This window comes from Lynx rufus, unplaced genomic scaffold (genome assembly GCF_022079265.1).
Source record: "Lynx rufus isolate CCGP_SWC_20201006 ecotype Redwood Valley unplaced genomic scaffold, mLynRuf1.p SCAF_13, whole genome shotgun sequence".
Classification (NCBI taxonomy): Eukaryota; Metazoa; Chordata; class Mammalia; order Carnivora; family Felidae; genus Lynx; species Lynx rufus.
Genome location: NW_025814827.1, coordinates 10802735 through 10826383, shown reverse-complemented (window position 1 = coordinate 10826383; position 23649 = coordinate 10802735). Strand labels below are relative to the sequence as shown.

Here is a 23649-nt window from a genome sequence, read left to right as displayed (position 1 = left end):
TAAACTATTTCTTTGGTAAAGCTCCATCATTAGACCCAAACACACTTCTCTCACACATGCACACACTTATACTCTATAAATTCACCAGGAAGGGGATCAATTTGAACATGGAATGTTGCCTATACATATTATCAGTCACAGGAGCTGATATTCTAAAGGTAGTATGAACTCCCGGAAAGAAAAAATAAACACTGCATGAGTACAAGGGGGGAGGGGGGAGGGGAAAGGCCAAAACCAGAACAACCTATCCCAGAGGAAACAGAATTTATGGTCCAGACCAAACACATTTCTTAGATAAGCATAACAAACATATTCAGGAAACTAATGTAGGATATTAGGAAAATAATAATGAATAATGAAGAACCAACTATAGATACTGTGTGTTAAAAATATAATAACTGAAATTCTTATATACAAGTTAAATAACAAAATGGATACAGTCAAAAATAAAATCAGTAAGTAGATGATCAAAACGAGGCATTAGGAAGGCGTAATAAATGGAAAAAATATATTATAAAAGTTTTAAAATATGGAGGCTTAAGAGAATGAGAAGACAACCCACAGACGGGGAGAAGTATTTGCAAAAGATATATCTGATATAGGACTGTTGTCCAAAATATATAAAGAATCCCCGAAACTCAACAATAAGAAAACGAACGACCTGATTAAAAAATGAGCAAAAGACCTGAATAGACACCTTACCAAAGAAGATATACAGAAGACAAGCATATGAAAAGACATTCCACATCACATGTCTTAGAAACTCAAAGAAAATAACAATGAGATATCGCCGCACCCCTATTAGAATAGCCAAAATCCAGGACACTGACAACACCTAATGATGGCAAAGATGTGGGGAAACAGGAACTCTCATTCACTGCTGGTGGGAATGCAAGATGGTACACACAGTCACTTTGGAAGACAGTTTGGCCGTTTCTTACAAAACTAGGCATACTTTTACCATATGATCCAACAATCACACTTTTAGGCATTTACTCATATGAGCTGAAAACATGTTCACACCAGCTTTATGTGAGTACAAGGGAGGGGGACAACTTGGAAGGAACTAAGATATCTGTCAGTAGGTGAACAGGTAAACTGTGGTGCAACCAAACAATGGAATATTACTTCTAAAAAGAAATGAGCTATCAAGCCACTGAAAGGACACAGAAGAACTTTACATGCATATTACTAAGTGAAAAAAAATCAATCTGGAAAGGCTACATACCATATGATTCCAACTATAGGACATTCTGGAAAAGGCAAAATTTGGAAATAGTAAAAAATCGGGGGTTGCCAAGTGGTTAGAGAGGAGGGGTTAACAGGCTAAGCACAGAGGATTTTTAGGGCACTAAAACTATTCTATATCTGTCACTACATATATATGTCATTATATGTTTGTCAAAATCCACAGAGTGTACAACACAAAGAGTGAAGCCTAACGTAAATTTTGGACTTTGGGTGATAATGATATGTCAGTATAGGTTCAGAGATTGTAACAAATGTCCCACGCTGGTGTGGGATGTTGATTGTGGGGGAGGCTGTGTCTGTGTTGGGGGAAGGAGTATATGGGAACTTTGCACTTTCTGCTCAAATTTGCTGTTAATTTAAAACTGCTCTAAAAATTAACATGTAATTGAAAAGAAAAAAATTAAAGAATTAGTTTTGAACCCCTCCCTTACGAAACGTGGAGGCTAGAAAAATTAGACGCAACATCGAAATAACAGGTCTTTCAGAAGGTGAGAAAAAAAAAAACAAATGGAGGTGAGGAAGTACTTAAAATAATGACCAATAATCAATAAGCCTTAAAAAACTGACAGACAAGAATGAATACAAATATGAATCCAAGGGTAACCGCCAGAAGAATAAAAATAGAATACATAACTTTTAAACTGCCACCAAAAATTTTATTTTTCTTTAGAAAATAGTAACAGAGAAAGAAGAAAGGAAAAGAAACTAGGGTAAACAGAAAATACAAAATAAAATGGCGGGAATAAATCCTAACATAATAGTAAAAGACAAAAAAATTTAGCATACTAAAGAAACTCTTAGAAAGCCCTCTTGCAGGTAACATGCCAGGGTTCTTACTGATCCTTAAACAAATCAGGCATGTTCCAGTCTCAGGAGCTTTTCTACCTGCTCTCTGTGTCTGGACTAGCCTTCCCCGATGCCAGCCCAGCCAGCCCATCCTCAGGCTGGGTCACCTTCTCAGTGAGGCTTTCCATGACCACCCTATTTGAAATTTCAACAACCTCCCACATCTAACACCTCATATTCTCTTCCCCTGTTCTGATTTTCTCACCTTATTACTTTTCACTATCAAACACGTACATATACTCACTCATTTTATTATCTCATTGTCACTCCACAAGCCTGTAAGTTCAATGAAGGTAGGAAGTTTTTGGTTTTAGGAATTTTTTGGTTTTAGTCACTGCTCTATAACTCGTATCTAGAACAGTGCCTGAAGAAATAGTGTGTGGTCAATATTTGTTGAAGCAATGAATAAACAAATTGAGGTGCCCATAAGTAAAGGAATAATTTTAAAATGTGGCAGATACCATGATTTGAATGCCATGTAGAAGTTAGGAGCAATTAAATAGATGTACACAGCTACACAAATAAATTTTTTTAATTTACTGAAGATAAGAGGAAACAGCAAGGAATATATACCAAAATATCATTTATATAAATTAAAAACATATATTCAAAACAGCACTGTAGTTTTCAAAACTAAATTCAGGATGATATGCTAAATATATTACAGTGGATATCTACAGGGGAAAGAGAATTTGAGTATGAAGGTGGAGCATATAAGAAAATAAAATGAAAGCAGGGCCCCCGCGTAAGCACAGGCCAATGATGAAAGCGTACCATGAAATGAGAAATAATGATTAAATCAAGTCTCTATACCTGAGGCGCTGTTACCCTGCTTCCCCTCAAAGAGAGAGGCTTAACCACTGGTTTCAACAAAACTCAAATCACTGTGACCTTGAGAAGACTCATTTCAGTTCTGTGTAAGATGGAAAGCCCAACTGGAATGAGCTGAGGAGAAAAGAGGAGATGAGAAAGTACACATAACCTTTTGTAGGCATTTTTCTTTTTCAACGTTTATTTATTTTTTGGGACAGAGCGAGACAGAGCATGAATGGGGGAGGGGCAGAGAGAGAGGGAGACACAGAATTGGAAACAGGCTCCAGGCTCTGAGCCATCAGCCCAGAGCCTGACGCGGGGCTCGAACTCACGGACCGCGAGATCGTGACCTGGCTGAAGTCGGACGCTTAACCGACTGCGCCACCCAGGCGCCCCTTGTAGGCATTTTGATGTGAAGGGAAGTTGGGAAGCAGAGTGATAATTGGCAGAAGACATGGAATCAGCAGATCTGTTTTTAAAAAGATGAATGAAATTAAGGGGGGTTATGCCAACGGCAATTGCCCAGAGGGAGACAAAATGAAGACGAAGGAGAAAAAGAGGATGAGTATAAAAAAAAGCAAAAGCCTTGAGAAAGTGTGAGAAGATTGAATGTAAAGACAAAGTCTGATTATAGAGGCAAGGGCTTACCTCACTGTAAAAACAAGCTTATGTGTTTAACAATACTTTTTCTGAATATTCAGGCTTTGGTGAAGTAGCGTCTTAACATTTTTAAAGTCGTGACCCCTCTGAGAATCTGAGTAGTGTTAAGGATCTTCTCTCCCCTAAAATACATTGACATATTCAGATAAAACTTCATGACTTTAGGAGGATCACAGAGCCATGCTAGTCCATACACATGTCTGGTTTTTGTTCTTCGCTCTTCAAATATAACATACATATAGAAAAGGCACAGCTCCATGAATTTTCACGGAGTGAACGTACCATGTGTAAAAAAGATCTCCCAGGTGAAGAAATAGAACATTACCAGTAACAGGAAGCCCTCCGTCCTCCTCCAATCTTCCCAAAAAAGAACCACTACCCCACTTTTAAGGCTAGATGAGTCTTGTCTGTTTCTGAACTTTATACAAACCAAACACAGAAGGATTCACACAGAATATATTCTTTTGGTCTAGCTTTTCTCATTCTACAGTATGTGTTTGAGATGCTCATACTCATATGCGTAGCAGTCGCTTGTTCGTTTTCATTTCTGTATAGTTTTTCATTTTGAGACTATAACACAGTTTTACTTTTCCATTCTATTGTTAACAGACACTTGGCTTTGTTTCCAATGTTAGGCCATTATAAATAATTACAAAATCATGTATAAATTATTCTGTATGTCTTTGATGTGCAAGTGTATGCATTAAAAAATACTTATGAATAAAACTGCTAGAATACAGTCTGTGGTTTTATTCAACTTTGGTACATAATGCCAAAATGTGTCCCAAGTAAGACCTTATATTGGATGGCTTAGAAATAAAAACTTTTTTCCACCAGCACAAATATTCCTCCGAGCTAAAATATTAGTTTGGGGGCGCCTGGGTGGCTCAGTCGGTTGAGCGTCTCACTTTGGCTCAGGTCATGATCTCGCAGTTCGTGAGTTCAAGCCCCGCGTCGGGCTCTGTGCTGACAGCTCGGAGCCTGGAGCCTGCTTCGGATTCTGTGTCTCCTCCTCTCTCTGCCCCTTCCCCACTCATGCTCTGTCTCTCTCTGTCAAAAATGAATAAACGTTAAAAAAAATTTTTTTTAAATATTAGTTTGGTGTCATGTTTGCCTTAATTAAGTCATTGCTGAAGAAAACTATACAAAGACTGTAAAAACAGGAGTTAAGTGCTCTGGAATCAGTTTGACAAGTTCAAATCCAGGCTCTATCCAGTGTTAGATGATGAGATAAGCAAGTAAGTATGTGCTTCGGGTATTACAAAAAAGGGGAACCAAAAAATGCTTTAAATTTAATTCAAATAATTTTATTTGAATAATTTAACAATGCAGCATCATTTTAAAAAACACTTTGCTGATTTTGCTTACATTTTCCTTATTTTATGGTTTGGAATTTATTTTCTTGTGAATTACAGAAGTGGTACCATAATCACTTCAATGCTTGATGATGTAAATGTTTATAGATAAGAAATTATGACTCTGATTCTCTCATTCATTCATCTAGTAAATATTTATTGAATGTTTACTGAAAAGGACACGTGTCAGTTTTATTTTTGACTGTCTACCATCTGAACTCCCTTTCAATGCTTAAAGAAATCTGCCACTGTGTGTGTCTTGAAAGGAAGTTGGGCCCTAGAATCAACCATGTAAGCCAAAAAGGCCAGAGAGTTGCTTCCGTATTTAGGGACCAGGTACACAGATTGGTCGATTAGATGCTTTCATGCAGAATTTTAATCTAGGCCTATAGCTGCTAAGACAGTTTAAAATTCATTTTTAGGGCAGTAACACACAACACACAGTGGCAGTGTCCAAGCAATGGCATCCCGTGTCCTGCAGGGGAGTCAATGCGGTCTTAAACAGGAAAAGGACAATTCTATGGCATGACTATGATTATGGCCTAGCCTGGAGGGTGGTTGGTTGTTTTCCCATTTGTTCCCAGAGACTGGTTCTCCAGCCTTCCAGTCATTTCTGTAAACTAATTAATATCCTTTCAATAAATAACTTTTCTTCTGCTTCAGCTAACCAGAATTGATTTCTGGTGTCTACAACCAAGAATGGTAATGCTCCATGTGCCATGCCCTGTACTAGGCACTGGGAACACAAAACAAATGATATGGCCCTGCTTTACAGGAGTTGATAGAGAAGGCAAGTAAACAGGCAATTACAATAAATGGTAAGTCTACAACAGGAATAATCACAGAAAGCACAAGAAGGACACACCGTTTAGGCTTGAGGAGTCAGAAAAGTAAGGGATGTCATCTAAATCTTGAAATATGACCAGGGTAATAGAGGAGAGATGGAAGGTCATTACAAACAAAAGGAGCAACAAGTAAAAGGTATATAATCTCTCTGCTCATCACCTCCTTCCAACACAGTAGCAAAAGCATATTTGAAGGACAAAAATGACACAAGGCAGACCAAAGGGCTTGTGGAAGGGGATGAGAAAGTCATAACTTGTGACCTGGGTAACAACAGTCGTGTTATTGAGCTTGCTGTATGAAAATGAACCTCATGCCTAAAACACACCCACACCCACCACCACCACTACTGCCCCCACCACAAAGCTGGCCACAAGTACCTTCCTTTTCTCTATCATTCTCACCCACCTCAGTCACTTCTCAGAACAGTCAACTAGGGAGTGCTGGGGTTTTGGGGGGGTTTTGGGGGAGGGTTTGGTTGTTTCTCGGTGATGGGGGTGGTGTAGGAATCATGAATGAGTGGATAAAGGAATTGAAAACAGAAGTAAAGGTATTAATCAACAGATGAGAGTAGTGAAGCACAGGGCATTCTGCCAACTGCTTACACTAGTTTTGCTTAAAGGTAGGTACAATTCTGATGGAGGAAAAAACTGGTGTGTGTGTGTGTCTGTGTGTGTGTGTGTGCACTCTTCTAAAGTTATACAATTTCAGTGTTGACACAGGTCGCTTTTAGAAATTTACCTTTTAAAATTATATTAGGCTTATACTATTTATATATTATAGGCTTACATATTATTTTACTGTTTACTTTTATAAAAACTATGATCTTCATCGGTTTTATAAGCTCTAGCATTTTCAGCCATCCATTGTATGGACATCTATGTTTGAACAGGAAAAAAATCACCATAAAATAAAATAACAAACCAACCAAACCACTCCAAGAAAAATTTGATAAAGCAAGCTGAAAGCAAGGATCCGTGACATGTCATTCTCAAAAGTGACATCAAAGTTTTAGAACAAAGTGATCTGAATATTCTAAAATCTATAATTCTCCTTTGAAGAAAGCAGTATTCACTACCATGTGAAGGATATGAAAAAATAAGTCATTTCAGTTTCATAAATTGAATGGTAAAAATACACTTCAGTCATATCAAACTCCACACCACCTTTACAAATTTATTTCTTTTAAAAAAATTTTTTGTTAAGTTATTATTATTTTTTAAGTAGGCTTCATGCCCAGCATGGAGCCCAATGCAGGGCTTAAACTCACAACCCTGAGATCAAGGCCAGAGCTGAGATCAAGAATTGGACGCTTAATCGACTGAGCCACCCATGCAGGCGCCCCTCAAATTAATTTCTTTCTGCCAGAATGCCCCTGTTAAAATGGCCAGCCTCTGCATAGTATTTGAGACCTGCTCTTTGAAGCCTTCCCTAACCTTTTTCTCCAGAAGAGAGTTATTCTCTCCTCTTATGCTTCAAAAGCACCCTGTACATATCTCTATTATGATTATCACATGAATACTGTAACTGCTTCTTTGCAACTAGATTAGGAATTCTTTGAAAGTAGGCAATGTTACATCTCTATCTCTGTAAATATGTTTCAGCAGTCTCTAGCAGAGAACAGGCAGTCAGCAAATTCTTGTTGAAGAGAGACGGACATGATGTATTCATAATGATATTAATATAAGGTTATTTGCGTTCATGAAAAAGCATGACTCAAACTTCAAATTCTGTATGCGGAAGCTAAAAAATCAGCTCCCTTGGTTTTTATTTGAGAAAGGGAGAGATTTTTACAGCTTTCAAAATAATCACCTATGGATTGGGGATGAAATAGTTTTGTTATATTGACTACTATGTAAAGCCAATGAGTGAGTGGTCTCTTTTTTATTTCAAAAAAATGCCAATTTCATTTCACATTACTTAGTATTCCTTTCTAATCACCACCTTCACACTAACATACTTACCTTCTAAGAGTTATATTCCCTGCATCTCCTCCCCAACCATAAAAATGGGGCCTGATATGTTTTATGAAACCTTGGTTTCATCCGCCATAGCTGACTCAACTAGACATAAACACTTGCCTCAGACTGGATTTTCTCCCAGAGGGTTAGAATAGGGTCACAGAACCATGAGTGAATGTATGACTTTAAGAGTTGGAGGACTTGTTCAGCTATGCCCAGTAGTAAAAAGCAAAATGCAGATAGAGAAAAATGAACCGGGTAAGTAGAGAGAGGCAGAGAGATCATGCTGCCCCAGGGTGGTGAGAAAATGGCTACCTAAGTTACCGAGGAATTTCTGGCTCCCAGTTCCCCTCCCCTTCACAAAGCCTGTCTGTACTTTCATCTTCAAGGCACTGTGACATCCCCAGGATCCTTGCTATTAACATTAATTCCTCTTTTATTTTTTTCTTAAGTACAGTGGTTTGAATTTTATTTCTGTTACAAACAAAAGAAATTTGATTTTAAAAACCTCAAAAAAGAAGAGGTCAACTAGAAATATAAAAGTGTCAGTTAATCATAGGAGGGAAGAAAAAGCCTTGTTAAAAAATGGCTGTTACATTGGTATCTTCAGGCATTCTTCAGCATAAGAAAATGAAAACTATTCACCAACCATAACAGGTTCTAACAGCAGCCTATACATCCAATTTTAGCACAGTTGTGAGTCAGTATGAATAAAATTCTATTTCAAAGTACAGGAAAAAAACAACAAAGATTAAGGGACAGGGAATATTTTAGAGACTATTAGACCAAAAATTTTTTTAAAGAAAAATAATACTGCTTACTACAATTTTGACCACAGAGTAGATGAGTTATATCTTCTCATAGCCAGTCTTATGTAATAAAGCCTAAATATCATTATGTAGTTTTCCCCATCCATCTAAACCTATTTCTCTGAAAAAACATACTACTTCAGGGGCGCCTGGGTGGCGCAGTCGGTTAAGCGTCCGACTTCAGCCAGGTCACGATCTCGCGGTCCGTGAGTTCGAGCCCCGCGTCAGGCTCTGGGCTGATGGCTCAGAGCCTGGAGCCTGTTTCTGATTCTGTGTCTCCCTCTCTCTCTGCCCCTCCCCCATTCATGCTCTGTCTCTCTCTGTCCCTAAAATAAACATTGAAAAAAAAAATTTTTAAAAACATACTACTTCAGAGTCCTCAACTAAAATACTTAGTGGTAGATGATAGTAACCTTTAAAAAAAAAAAAAAAAAAAAGGAATCACTTCACAACAGTACGGCCATTATGGCATTGGCTTTTTATTTTATTTATTTATTTATTTTTATTTATTTTTTTTGGCATTGGCTTTTTAAACAAGACTGTTATACTAGGTTTTTCATGTTTCTTTGATATTAGCTCATTAGTAAAAACTTTTCTTTGGCAAATCAGACTTTAAAAAAAACAACACACAACTAGTTTCTTCAGTAATAATTTTCAAATGGATAGTGGAGAACAATGAATATCAGTACCTTGTACTATTCTTAAGTTCAAAACATAACTTTTTAAAGAAAAACTGACTAGTTTCACATAATCAAAATTGAGCAAGACTGGGAAAATCTACAAATGTAACGGCAAGTTCGGAGATAAGAACAAACAAAACAAACAGTACTTCTATCAAATTCACCAAGATTATATAGACAGTTGTGGCATTCGGAAAAAAAAATGAGAGACAAACTTAGGGTAAAAGGAAAAGTTCTGAAAAATTTAACAGTGATTGCCATAAAAAAGATTTAAAGCAAACAAGTCTCAAGTCTCAATTCTTTACAATAATAGAAGGTGGCAGAGGTGTCAATAATTTTTAATGATTTTTATTGTTTCTAGAATTTTTGTTGAAATTACATTTGATTATGAGTACTTCATATTCCATGAATTTATTTTAAACCAAATACCGAAGGGATACTGTGCAGGTTTGACCCCATAGTTGAGAAGTTTTCCAATTACCCTATTGTACCCCCTTGTTCAATCTTTGTCTACAACATGCTTCAGTTCATCTCCAAAATTAATAAAAAGCCCAATCTTACACACCTTAATCCTTAACAGGAAAGGCTAGTTAAATGCTACAGTACAGGCTATATGAATACTAAGAGTAAATAAAGGGCATTGCTAGAGTTTAAACAGTGTGATTAATAAGAAAAGTGTGCTAAACTTAAGTATCCATCTATAGAAGAATGGATAATAAAGATGTGTGTGTGTGTGTGTGTGTGTATAAATATTATGTAGTCATAAAAAAGGATGAGATTTTGCCATTTGTGACAACATGGATAAACCCAGAGGATATTTTGCTAAGTGATGTAAGTCAGACTGAGAAAAACAAATACCATATGATTTCACTCATAAGTGGAATCTAAGAAAACATAAATACATAAGTAAATAAATAAACAAAAAGCAGAATCAGACCTATAAATACAGAGAACAAACTTGTGTTTGCCAGAGGCATGAGAGTGGGGGATGGGCAAAATGTGTGAAGGGGAGAAGGAGATACAGGCTTCCAATTATGGAATGAATAAGTCACGGGAATAAAAGGCACAGCACAGTGAATAAAATCAATGCTATTGTAATAGTGTTGTTTGGTGACACATGTAGCTACACTTAAGGTGAGCAGAACATAATATAGAAGTCAAATCACTGTTGTACACTCAAAACTAATGTAAAGTTGTGTGTTAAGTATACTCAAAATTTGTTTTTAAGTGTGGTGAAATTTAAATAATTAAGTAAAATTAAGAAATACTAATCCTCATTAATGCCGATTTCAAATTTGTAATAAAACACCAAATGTTGGAGGTACTATAAAGACTAATGGTCAACTTGCCATGACAGTCTCAAAAGCTAGTAATGTATCTTTCATTTAAAAACCCACAATTAGGGGCGCCTGGGTGGCGCAGTCGGTTAAGCGTCCGACTTCAGCCAGGTCACGATCTCGCGGTCCATGAGTTCGAGCCCCGCGTCGGGCTCTGGGCTGATGGCTCAGAGCCTGGAGCCTGTTTCCGATTCTGTGTCTCCCTCTCTCTCTGCCCCTCCCCCATTCATGCTCTGTCTCTCTCTGTCCCAAAAATAAATAAACGTTGGAAAAAAATAAATAAATAAATAAAAACCCACAATTAGTTGCTTTGTTCATTCATTTGCTAATTCCAGGTTGGTGAGGGGACACAGATATATAAGTTAAACATCCTGGGGCTCCTGGGTGGCTCAGTCAGTTAAGTGTTCAACTTCGGCTCAGATCATGATCTCACAGCTTGGGAGTTTGAGCCCCGCATAGGGCTCTGTGCTGACAGCTCAGAGCCTGAAGCCTGCTTTGGATTCTGTGTCTCCCTCTCTCTCTGCCCCTCCCCTGCTTAAGTGTGCCTGCGCACACTCTCTCTCTCTCTGTCTCTCAAATATAAATAAACTTTAAAAAAAAATTTAAAAATATAGCAACAGGAGCTATAAAGAGTACCTACTGAATATTTACTGAGTGCCAGACACTGTTCTGAGTGCTTACTTGAATTAACAGATTTAAGTTTCACAATAATCTTAGGAAGACTTCACTATTCCCATTTTACCAGGGAAGAAATGGAGGTACAGAGAGATCACACAGTCAAAGAGCAAGGTCAGGTTTCAATCCCTGACATTCTGGGTTCAGAACCAACTACTTTATATTACCTCTCCAATACTACAATCATTCTCTCAAAAAACTCTTATGGAGGGACGCCTGGGCATCTCTCAAAAAACTCTTACGGAGGGACGCTTTTGAGGGCGCCTGGGTGGCTCAGTCGGTTAAGCGTCCGACTTCAGCTCAGGTCACAATCTCGCGGTCCGTGAGTTTGAGCCCCGTGTCGGGCTCTGGGCTGATGGCTCAGAGCCTGGAGCCTGCTTCCGATTCTGTGTCTCCTTCTCTCTCTGACCCTCCCCCGTTCATGTTCTGTCTCTCTCTGTCTCAAAAATAAATAAACTTAAAAAAAAAAAAAAACTCTTATGGAGTAACTTCCCTGTGCCAGGCACTGTTTCTAGGTGCCTGAGATATAACACAGTTAGTAATAGATTATTTCACAAGGGACTTGATAATCCAGTCAAGAGTATGGGTCTGAGAAGACATTCTGGAGGAAGGAATGCTTAGGCTGAGTCTTAAAAGATGCAAAAGAGTTAGATACGCAAAAGGAAAAGGGAAGGAGAAAATGAAGTCATTCCAAGCAGAAAGACTATGTAAGCCATGGTCAACAATTAGAAATAGCTGTACATTCAGGGAATCTTCAACAAGTAGTTCTGTATGGCTAGAGTGGAAAATGAAAAGCAGAAATTATAAAGGTTAAGATTAGAGAACCAGTCAGAGGCCAAACCATGGTCAGTCTTAATGACATGGTAAGGAGTGCAACTTTATCCAGCTGACAATGGGAGTCAATGATGAATCTTCAAACTGCATGTTAGACACACCCATCTGGCAATTCTGATAAGTTGAATCTCAGGGAGATGAAAATGAAGACAGGAAAACCAGTGCAAAAGTAAGGAAGTAGATCCTAATAAGGCAGAGGTTAAAACAGGAATGCTAGGGAAGGGACTGATTCAGAAATATATTTAGGAGATAAAGCCAATAGAATTCAGAAAATGAATGGATGGGAATGAGAGAGAAGGAGGGGGAGGAATCCTGAATGACTCCTAAGTTCCTTGGATGATGAAGTCAACAGCAGATTGTGATGTCTTTGGAAGACAACAGATGAAAGCAAAATTTTAGGCAGGTAAATTCAGTTTGGACAAGTGGAGTTTGAGGTGAAGATAAGTAAGGAGTTAGATAAGATATCTGATGCTTTGGAAAGATGCTAATGCTGGGAAAACAGCTTGGCAAGTAATTGGTAGATATATGGTAACTGAATCCACAGAGGTAACTGTGACCTACCAAGGAAAATGTGAAGGCTGAGAAGCGCAATGAGCCAACCCCAAGAACACCGCTTCTTATGGGATAAGCAAGATAAGCAGAAGAGGGCAGCATGGTGGAAGTCAAGGGGTGGAGTTTCATGAGAAAAGGGCCCAAAGTATTATTGTTTACTTCAGCAAGAGCAAGTTTAATAACATGAAGAAGTAGAAGTAGAAATTAATACTTCATAATAATATGAAGAAGTAGAAAGTAGATTGCAGTGGATAAACAAAAAATGGGAGAAAAAGAGGTAATTTCAGCCAACGCAGAGTACTCTGTCAATTTCCTCATCTATAAAATTGAGATAATGGGTTATTTGGATTCCTAAATCACTTACTGCATGGAGCGTCACATATAATAAGCACTACAGGTTTATTATTATTATTTTTTGCACTTGCTCACTACACTTAGCCACCCTGAGCGCCTTTCTATTCTCATCCCAAACTCCTTTGTACTGCAAGGCTTTGCACCTGATGCTGTCCCACAAGGATCCCTCTTTCCTCAGCTCGTCACATAACTGACTCTCTCATCTGTCAATATCATCTCCTGAGAAAGGACTTCCGGAGGAAGTACCCTCTTTCGGTCATTCTCTCCTCTCATCCTGGTTGACTTCCTTCATAACTCTTAGCCTTCTTTCCACCTCTCTTGTTTAATTGGAGGTAATACAGCAAAGTGATGGAGAATGCAGGCTCCGTGGTCAGCCTGGCTGCACTCACATTCTGGCTCCGCCACCAACTAGCCATGTGACATTGGACAAACTGCTTCATCTCTCGGTGTCTTCCTCATCTTTAAAAGAGGCAAAATAATAAAGTACTTACCTCATAGACTTCTTGAGGGAATTAAATAAGTTAATCCGCATAAAATTACTGTAAGAATACAGGTACATTCTGAGCACTCAATTATATAATTGTTTGCTTGCAATCATCTCCAAAGCTTCACTTCACTTAATGGCACATCTCAACATGTGCTATTAAAAATATTTGAAGCTATAAAAACTCTCAGTCCAAATCATAAAGATGTCAACTAATAACCAAATGAAGGAGTACTGTTCTGACTAAACCTCAAGAAATATTACTTTCAGAGATTTTTTTTTTTTTGGCCCCAAAAGTAGTGGGGGAGGGAAGCCATACAAAACTAAGGGTCTATAATTAAGCAAGGGAAGTTTTGTTGACTTTTTAAATTTTGATAAATTTTTAAAAATGTTTATTTTCGAGGGGCACCTGGGTGGCTCAGTCGGTTAAGCGTCTGACTTCAGCTCAGGTCACAATCTCACGGTCCGTGAGTTCGAGCCCCGCGTCGGGCTCTGGGCTGATGGCTCAGAGCCTGGAGCCTGCTTCTGATTCTGTGTCTCCCTCTCTCTCTCTGCCCCTCCCCTGTTCATGCTCTGTCTCTCTCTGTCTCAAAAATAAATAAACGTTAAAAAAAATAAAAAAAAAATGTTTATTTTCGAGTGAGAACACGAGTGGGGGAGGGGCAGGGAGAGAGGGGGACAGAGGATCCAAAGTGGGCTCTTCTCTGACAGCAGAGAGCCCTATGTGGGACTTGAATTCACAAACTGTAAGATAGGAGTGCCTGGGTGGCTCAGTCAGTTAAGCACAAACTATGAGATCATGACCTGAACCGAAGTGGGACATTTAACTGACTGAGCCACCCAGATGCCCCTGAGCTTTGGTAAATTTTTGATAAGATGTAATTACTGTATAATTTAGACTAATTTATAAAAAGTAAAATTAAAATATGGAAGATGGGGGAAAAAAGGTTCTGCAAAGTTCTGACCTCAGTAACTGTGAAAAACAGTGTTTTCACTAGAAACTCTAAGAGTAGAGACAAAAGAACTGTACATAAAACTGCTCTACTTGGGGGGGGGGACACCTCTCTTCTCCCTCTCTCTCTCTGCCCTCCCATACTCAGACACACACATGCTCTCTCCCTCTCTCAAAATAAATAAAAACTCTAAAAAATCTGCTCTAGTTGGTACAGTTGTTTCTGTTGTACATGTATGACAGGACTGACCAAATAAGTAAATAGATGGCAAACAGTGAGAGTCCGGTTTCTTACTTTTGGAGAGAGAGGTTATAGCTAAGCAAGAGTGTACAGGTAGGATGAACCAGAAGGCACTGAAGTAGAGTCAAAGGTAACAGTATAAACTCATGTTTAGCTTCAGATAGATTAAAAAAAAAAAAGAGTTGTATGTTTGTATATGTGCATTAATATGCATACATATACTTCCTAGGTCTGTGCACTGAGAAAGCCTAAAAGCGATGATATCCCTGCAGCAATGAGCACACATAGAAACCAGATCTTGGTTTCTAATATCATTCTCTAATAGAAGTAACCAGGGATCCTTGGAGAAATAGTTGACTGGGGGACTGAGGCAGGGAATACACAAGATGAGTTTGGGGCATATTGTTTCTAGTGCCAGAAAGTAAAGAAGTGCTAATAATAATAATAATAATAATAATAATAATAATAAGACCAATATGTTTTACTGGTCACAGGAACTAACCTGAAAGAGGCAGAACAACTTAAGCAATAACATAAAATGGTAGAGGATCATAACCCAAAGTTATAAAATGAATATCCAGCACTACATATGGATTGAATAAAAAATAATGGGGGAAAAGAGAAAAACCTCCCTTACAAAGAATTCCAAATAATTTTGCAGATATTTCCCCTTCAAGGAGTTGGAACTCAATTCTCCACATACTGAGTATGGTTTCCACAAATGACTTGTTTCCAAAAAGTAGAGTATGGGAAAAGTTTACAGTAGAGACACTTGGCAACACTGCCTCAACCAGGTAATTGAGGCTAAAAATATCAGCGCAGGGGCACCAGGGTGGCTCAGGCGGTTGAGCATCCAAGACTCCTGATACAGGCTTAGGTCCTGACTTCTAGGTTGTGAGAATGAGCCCTGGCATCAAGCGGAGCCTGCTTGGGATTCTCTCTCTCTCTCTCTCTCTCTGCACCCTCCCCCCAACTCGTGTGAGCACGTTCTGTATTTCAAAATAAATAAACATTTTTTAAAAATAAAAAAATTAAAATAACACTGCTAAGTCATAGGGACAGTATGTACCCTTCAGATGATGTAATTAGGATGGCATTTTTACCTCTGTGGTCGTCCTCCCCCAAACCTATACCTCAGGCTAACACTGAGAAAAATATCAGACAAACCCAAACTGGGGTACTCTCTACAAAATATCTGACCCAAACTCCTCAAACCTGTCAAGGTCATCAAAAACATGGAAAATTTGAGAAGCTGTTACAGCCCACAGGAGCCAAAGGAAATGGAACAAACAAATGTACTGTGGTATTCTGGAACCCAGAAAAAACATTAGGTAAAAACTAATGAATTGTAGTAACATATGGACTTCAGTTAATAGTAATGTCCCAATGTTGGTTGCTTGGTTGTAACAAATGTAACACAGAAATGTCAGATATTAACAACAGGGGAAACTGGGTGCAGGGTACATGGTAACTCCCTGAAACTTTTCTGTAAATATAAAACTACTCTAAAATTAAGTTTATTTAAAATAACTAATAATAGGGAAGCTATTCTCTTAACCAGACTGATTTTAGTCCTGTAAGTCATGTATAGTAGGTTGGACAGCAAGAGAAATAAAGTTAATACTGTGCAAAACAATCTCAATATTGATGAATAGTTTCTAATATTGGACATGTAACTACAGTCATTTAATTTGTGTACATTTTTAGTTGGTATGCACTTTAGGAGCAGAAAACTCTCCTCTAAGCAGGACTCATATTTTGGATTAAAGAAAAATTGTCATACTAATATTAGTAAAGATTCCACCTGATTTTTGAGGTCCTAAAAGTTTAAATAGTTTTAGGCAAAATATATTCACAGTACATTACTGAAACATTTCCCATACTTTCAGAAGGAGAAAAATGTAGCTACATACTGTAAGAAAATACATTGGAAAATTCACTAATAATATACTACAGTATAAAATTTACAAAAACCTGGGTCCTTAATGGTCACTGTTCAAAAAATCTAGAAACTTCAAAAAACAAATAAAAACAAACTTTACCAACAAACAAACTTCACTAACATTTGTAACTATCTTAAATATATTTAAAAACAAACAAACCAAAAAACCTCCTACAAATCATTAAAAAAAAAGGAAAAAAATACAACCCAATAGCAAATGTGTAAAGGACAGGTATAGGCAAATCACTTAAGAGGTAACTAAAAATGCTCATGCATAAGAAAGATGAAAGAAAATAAAAACAGAAAATGAAATGCGATTTCACATGAATTAGATGGGAAAAAAATCAAAAGTTTGACCACATTAAATGTTGGTAAGGAACAGAATGAAGGAACAGAAATTATTCGTCAATATCCCATAAATATCCTATACAGGGAAAGAGGCTTCTATCCTAAGACCCAGCAATTTGACAATTAGGTATATGACGTGGAGAAACTGGTATGTGCTTCAGAAGATAGAAGGATGTTCATGAGGCACTGTTATAATGCATAAAAAAATAAAAAACAATCTAAATATTAAATTAGATTTAGCAAATGAAAAATTGCAGTATATTTATTTAACGGAACACTACACCAGTCAACATAAGTGAGCTAGACCTAGAGGGCTGACAAGGATGGGGGGGGGGGTAAAAATTAAAAAAGCAAGTTTCAAAATATGTATACCACAATAAAATCACATTAACGGCTGCTTAAGTTACATTAAAAATAATAATAATAAGCGCCAGGCGAAGTTTTAAGCACCTTATATAAACAGACTCACTTGCTTTCTAAAACAACCTTGTGAGATAGGTAGATCCATTATCCCTATTTGATAGATGAGGACATTGGAGGCATGCAAAGATTTTAAAATTTGCCTAAGGTCACAAAACTATTAAATAGCAGTCAAGATTTAAATCAAGGGAGTATGGCTCCAATGCCCACAGCTCTTCAAAAGCACTGAAAACAATGCCAGGTACTGTTCACATATGGAGTTTATGAAAAGGTAAAATGGAAGGATACACATCAAATTTATTATAACAATTGCCTCTGGGAGGGATTATGAAGAGAGAGGCAGGAAGGATGAAACTGGGGAGAACAAAAGGACTTTAACTTGATCAGCAGTGTTCGAGTACAGTATAAAGTTCTACCTGCTCTGTTAGTATTCAGTGTGATAACTGTGATACACATAAATCTTTTATATTAAAATTATATCTGGGGGCGCCTGGTTGGCTCAGTGGTTTAAGTGTCCAACTCGATTTCAGTTCAGATCATGATCTCATGGTTCATGAGTCTGAGCCCCAAGTTGGGCTCCGCACTGTCAGTGAGGCTCCTGCTTGGGATTCTCTCTCTCCCTTTCTGCCCCTCCCCTGCTTACTCACATTCTCAATCTCTCTCTCTCAAAATAAATAAACTTAAATATATATATATATATATATATATATACACACACACACACACCCACATAAATACATATACTTATATATATATTTATGTATATATAATTAAATATACTTATATATATACTTATATATATATTTATGTATATATACTCATATACATGAGTATATATATATATGTATATATATTTATACTCATATATATATAAACTTAAATATACACATACATATATAGGTCTATACCTACATCTATATATCTGAAGCAAAAATGAAAAAATGTTAGCACTTTTTATGGTGAGTATATGTGTGCTTACCACTCTTTTGGGTAATTTTCTACGTTTTTAAAGCTTTTCAAAAATAATTATGTCTCATCTACAAAATATTACAGAAAAATAAAAAGAAATTTAAGAAATTTCCAATCTCCCTATTTCAGCTTTTATTTGGAAAGGAAAACAGCTAAACTGTGAGTTAATGTATGTATGTATATGGAAAATCCATTTTTATAAGGATCCAAAGAGATACTAAAAGCATACCAGAAACAGTTTATCTTACTATACATTTTGACGACTGACTATTCTCAGTGAAAATAAAGTATAACACCAGTAGGAAAACTCCCCTGATATCTCTCCACCTTTTTTATTTTTTTTATGTTTATTTTATTTTTTTGAGAGAGATAGAGCATGAGCAGGGGAGGGACACAGAGAGAGGAAGACACAGAATCTGAAGCAGGCTCCAGGCTCTGAGCTGTCAGCACAGAGCCCGATGCGGGGCTTGAACCCACAAACTGTGAGATCATGACCTGATCTGAAGTTGGCCACTTAACTGACTGAGCCAACCAGGCGTCCCCCCCCCCACCTTTTCCCTTGATAGTTTGTCTCTTCTCTCTGTTGGTCTTTACTTGTTTATGCTTTTTAGAAGAAGGAAGCAAGGAGGTACTGAGAAATTGTCATACACTTTAAAATTAACAGTAATAGCCACAGATGAACATACATGTGGCCCTTCTGAATGTAAAATTCCCCAGCACACAATCAAATAATGCTCCAAAAATGTATTCCTAAATTGGTTGTTTGGAACTCAAAATATATTTTCCCATAAAGAAAGTTAAAAGAGGGTATGACCACCAGGAAAAAGATACTGGGAAAGCAGAGTACATACACAGTATGCACTGGTGGCCCAAGAAGAAAAGAAGGGGTTCTCAACTAGAGTTTGAGGACAGAAATCATGCTTCATTCACCTGTGTATCCTCAGTGACTAGCAAAATACCTGGCACCTCATAAACATTCAAAACCCGCTGCCTACTGACTGATGAGGTACAGAGGAAACCATGGAGTCAAGCAGTCCATCAATAGGTGGCACTGTCAATATAAAGTAGTTTGGGTGTAAGATCCACACAGAAAAGAGGCTGGACAGTAACAGTGTGCATTAATATAAGCATCTACATCTGTAAAACCACTACCAAGTTGGTGCTGGTAACCATGTGCCTTCACCTAAATTATTAACTCCTTCCATTACTGTGTACTGCGTAAGCACCATGTTTTGAGTTATCTTTCTAAAAATGAATCATAAGATAGTCTATTGGAGCAGTGGCTTTGTGGGATTTTTAGGATTTTCTCCTGTGACCCTTGAAAATATTTCGGGGCACCTGGGTGGCTCAGTCGGTTGGGCGTCTGACTTCGGCCCAGGTCATGATCTCGCGGTCCATGAGTTCGAGCCCCGCGTCCGGCTCTGTGCTGACAGCTCAGAGCCTGGACCCTGTTTCAGATTCTGTGTCTCCCTCTCTCTCTGACCTTCCCCCATTCATGCTCTGTCTATCTCTGTCTCAAAAATGAATAAATGTTAAAAAAAATTAAAAAAAAAATTTTAATGTCACTTTTGTGATTATCAGAGTAATACTATTCAGAAGACAGAAAAAAGTATAAACACTAAAATAAAAATCATCTACAATCCCATCATCCAGACATCTTTTAATATTTTATTAAAATATTTATTTCCTGCCAATGATTTTGCCATTTGTATGTGATATGTTATAAATAATAACAAAGCATATTCTTTATGTTCTGATTTTTTTCTCAACATTATATTGTACTTTCTCATGCCAGTAAATATTTCCAAAAACGTGACTTTTAATAACTGCATGGATTATCGTTAGTTTCACTATTCCTCTATGATATGGTATTTTGACTACTGTAAATTTGTCACCATTATAGTAATAAACTATGTAAATTAATCCTGTTTAGTGTAAAGTTCTACACCACTGTTTTAGAATTCAAAGTGATAACTATGATGTACGGTAATAAAATGTGGAGTGCTTCACTTCCCCCAAGTCACAAGTTCTACTGAGCAATGATCAATAATCTAGGGTATTAAACAAGTAAGAAGTTTTTATCAACTTTTCTTAAGTCATTTCATCTTTCACATCTAGTAAGCAAGAGGAAAGTCCCAAGATAAGTCTCTGACATCAGAGAGGATGAAAATAATAAGTCAATTTTCTTGCTACAGCCCCTGTTGTTTTCCACTTGGAATAATGAGCCATCAACTTAAATAGGAATAATATAAGATTTGTAATATACATCTCTATCTGTATCAGTTCTTAAATCCAGGTTTCCATAGTAAGTGGATGGCTTAGAAAAAATCTGCAAACAAAAAGATAGTGTAAATAATATCACTCAACAACAAAGAAAAGTTTTCTTTTACAATTCTGCCATGATTTTTATTATTTTTGAACAAGTTAATAAATGTCATATACTCTATTCCCTCTTATAGCTTCCCAATTATTCCAAATATTATTCAAGTTACCATAAATAGGCCAACAGTTCCAGGAGCTTAAGAATCAATAACTATTTAAGCCAGTGGTAATTCATGTGGAAAAGTTCAGAACAAATCAGCATCAGCTTCCTGGCTCTCTTGCACAAACAAAAAATTTATATCGCTTCACCAATTTTCAAAAGTGCAAATTTGTGTACATAGATTTAAAACTCAGGCCAAAATTTACTCATATTTAGTTCAATTGGGCTGGTGTCAAGATCAATTAATTTTCCTAAAAAGTACATTCTTTAAAAATTCCACAATGAAGTAAGTCTATGTTTATTCATTCAGAAAAAGAAAATTATGTAACATACAGTATATATAATGATGAGGAGGAGGAGGATATATGCTATTGTGGACTCCTATTAAGAGGTGCAATTCAAAGGGAAATTGTGAAAATGAAGTAACCGTTGCCCAAAATGTCTAATTCTGGCCAAAACAAAACAAAGTTCCCATAAAAGAAGCCACATACAATCTTTTGTTTCATTATAAGTTCAACCAGGGTTCAAATAGCTTAGAAATTCTGTATACTTAAGTTTTCAAAAGCTGAATCCCAGAACTATCTGCTTTAAACATAAACTGAATAACTTGCCCAAGAGTCCTCACTTATTACCTAACCTTGGGTCCCCCAGAGACTACTTTTTACAATAATCTCAAGTGTACTACAATAGATTAGTGTAACCTGGGCTACGCTGTTTACAGGTGTCTCTGCCTCCTTCCCCCAAGACGAGAAGAGGTAGACTAGAGCAAGCATAAAATAGTGACTATATACAACAAACAACAGCTTACAATCTTGTAAAATTGTTTCTTTTACACTTGGGCTATTATTTTCATTAACGTATAATGCATTTTAAAGAATAACATATTCAGGGAGCAATACAATTTCTGTCCTCACGAGTCTCTAGCTGGCTGACACGCGTTTTCTCCTCAAATAAATACATGCCTGTTGACTGATGCCTGTCCTGCTGTTGCAAACAACAAATAACTGTCCTGTAAGACAAAAACCCTTCTCTAAGGCTCCAGGCGTAACCATACGTTTGAATTAAAAGCACCCTGGAACAATAACAAAAATCTTCCAGCACATCTGTCATTTAAAAGCACGATAATGAAAAGCTGTCGCTGCGACCCAGTTTTAGGTCACAAGCTCCCCCCCCCCCGAAAGCGATAAACTTCAAAGGGAATGGTGGCGACCAGGAACGTTTACCCCCTCCCCCCCCCAAAAAAAAGACGAGAAAAAAAAAAAAAAAAGCAAGTGACCAACTTGAACGCTAGCCCGGCCCACGCTGGCCGGGGTTACCTAAGCAGACCCCTACGAGAAAATCGGGCCTCTGGGGGCCCGCCAGGCTCCCGCTGCTGCCCGTTTAAAATATCGAGCAGGTGGGATTCCGGAAGGCCACCTCCGTCTTACGTAACGGGCTTGTCAAAAATCCGAGCTCCAGGACCTCCCCTCTCAACGCCCCCGCCCCCACCCCACCCCCACCTCCCAACAACCGGAGCCCCAAGCCAGCCCGGAATAGAAAATCTGGAATGAAAACATCAGAGCCCCCCATGCGTCCGACACAGAGGTGCGGGCGCTACTCTCAGCACCGCCGTGCCATCCCAGAGCGGACCTAGCCCGCGGAGGACCGCCCGGCTCTGAAACGCCCCCGGGCGGAGGTCGCGGCCATCTGTGCCACCTCTCCGAGCCCGGGCGACCCCGCTCTCGAGACCACCGCTGTCACCGCTCCGGGCCGTGACAGCTCCACATGCAGCTGCTGTCCGCGCCGCTACCCCCGCACTCACCTCACCGCTGGCTCCAGCGCGAGCAACGGGTCGAGCTTGGAGAGTGGTGCACTGTCCCCTCCCGACGGCGGCGGGACACGAGGGGCTGGATGCCGCGGCGCTCTGAACCCGCTTAGCTCATCCCCAGCCCGGCGCTCCGCCCTGCACGGCACCCCCGCCCGCCCAGGCCTGCCGTCTCAGTCAGACGGGACTCCCCCTCCCCTCGCAGCCGCTGCTGCCTCCGCCTCCTTCTCTGGCTCCAGCCGCCGCGGCCGCCGCCGCTGCGACCGGTGCCATCTTGGCAGTGACGGAGGGGCAGGGGCGGGGATCGCGGGCCACAAGGGCCAATCGGGAGCCAGGCCCAGCCTGAGGGGGCGGAGCAGCGCCGGCTTGATGGTCGTGGGGTCCTAGCGCCTGCTTCTCAATGGGCGGAGAAGGTGGGCGGGGCTGAGCCGCGCTCACCCGTGACGCAAGCAGTAGTTGGGGAAATGCGCGCTAGTTCCCCCTGCGGTCGGGAGATCCCGAGCCCGAGGCGGGCGTGGGTGAGACACACCTTCCCTTCCCCTTTCACTACCCGGAGCGTCGGGGATCTGTCTTGGGCTAACCGACCTGTTTCCTCCTTCCTCCCCAGCGGCCCCTGGAGTCCTGACATTGCCTAGCCAGAGCTAGGCACGATTGTCTGAGCGGCTGCCCCTACAACAAGGGCTCTCAGATTCCCCCAGGAAAATCCCCGAGGGTTTAGCAACCACCTAGTAGGTTTCGGTCCCAAGATACTGAAGGTCAGGTAAAATGGGGAATTCTAGGGGGTTCTCTGAAAAGTACGTTGATAAAACATCTATTGTTGACTGAAGGGGTGTCGATTACATTGGATTAATGGGATATGGCCTACTTAAACCTGGCTATGGCTCCACCATTAGTGGGTGTTGGCAAATTGCCTCTAAGAAATGAGAGTAATGAAGTTTGATTACCGCCACAGGGTTGCTCTGAGGGTTAAATGGTATAATACATGTCAGGCCTAGCGTAGTGCCTGAAAGTAAGTACTCAATGAGTATTCCATGGTC

The 23649-nt window shown here is 39.0% G+C and overlaps 1 protein-coding gene across 6 annotated transcripts in view; it reads right to left on the bottom strand.

Moving 5' to 3' along the window:
• Positions 1 to 22795, bottom strand: part of DENND4A (DENN domain containing 4A) — a 135626-nt gene extending 112831 nt beyond the window's left edge. For all 6 annotated transcript variants that reach the window (XM_047074922.1, XM_047074924.1, XM_047074923.1 and 3 more), the window contains exon 1: positions 22610 to 22795. The gene's annotated coding sequence lies outside the window, so the exon portion shown is untranslated. The remainder of the gene's footprint in view (positions 1 to 22609) is intronic.
• Between the last annotated feature and the right edge of the window lie 854 nt (positions 22796 to 23649).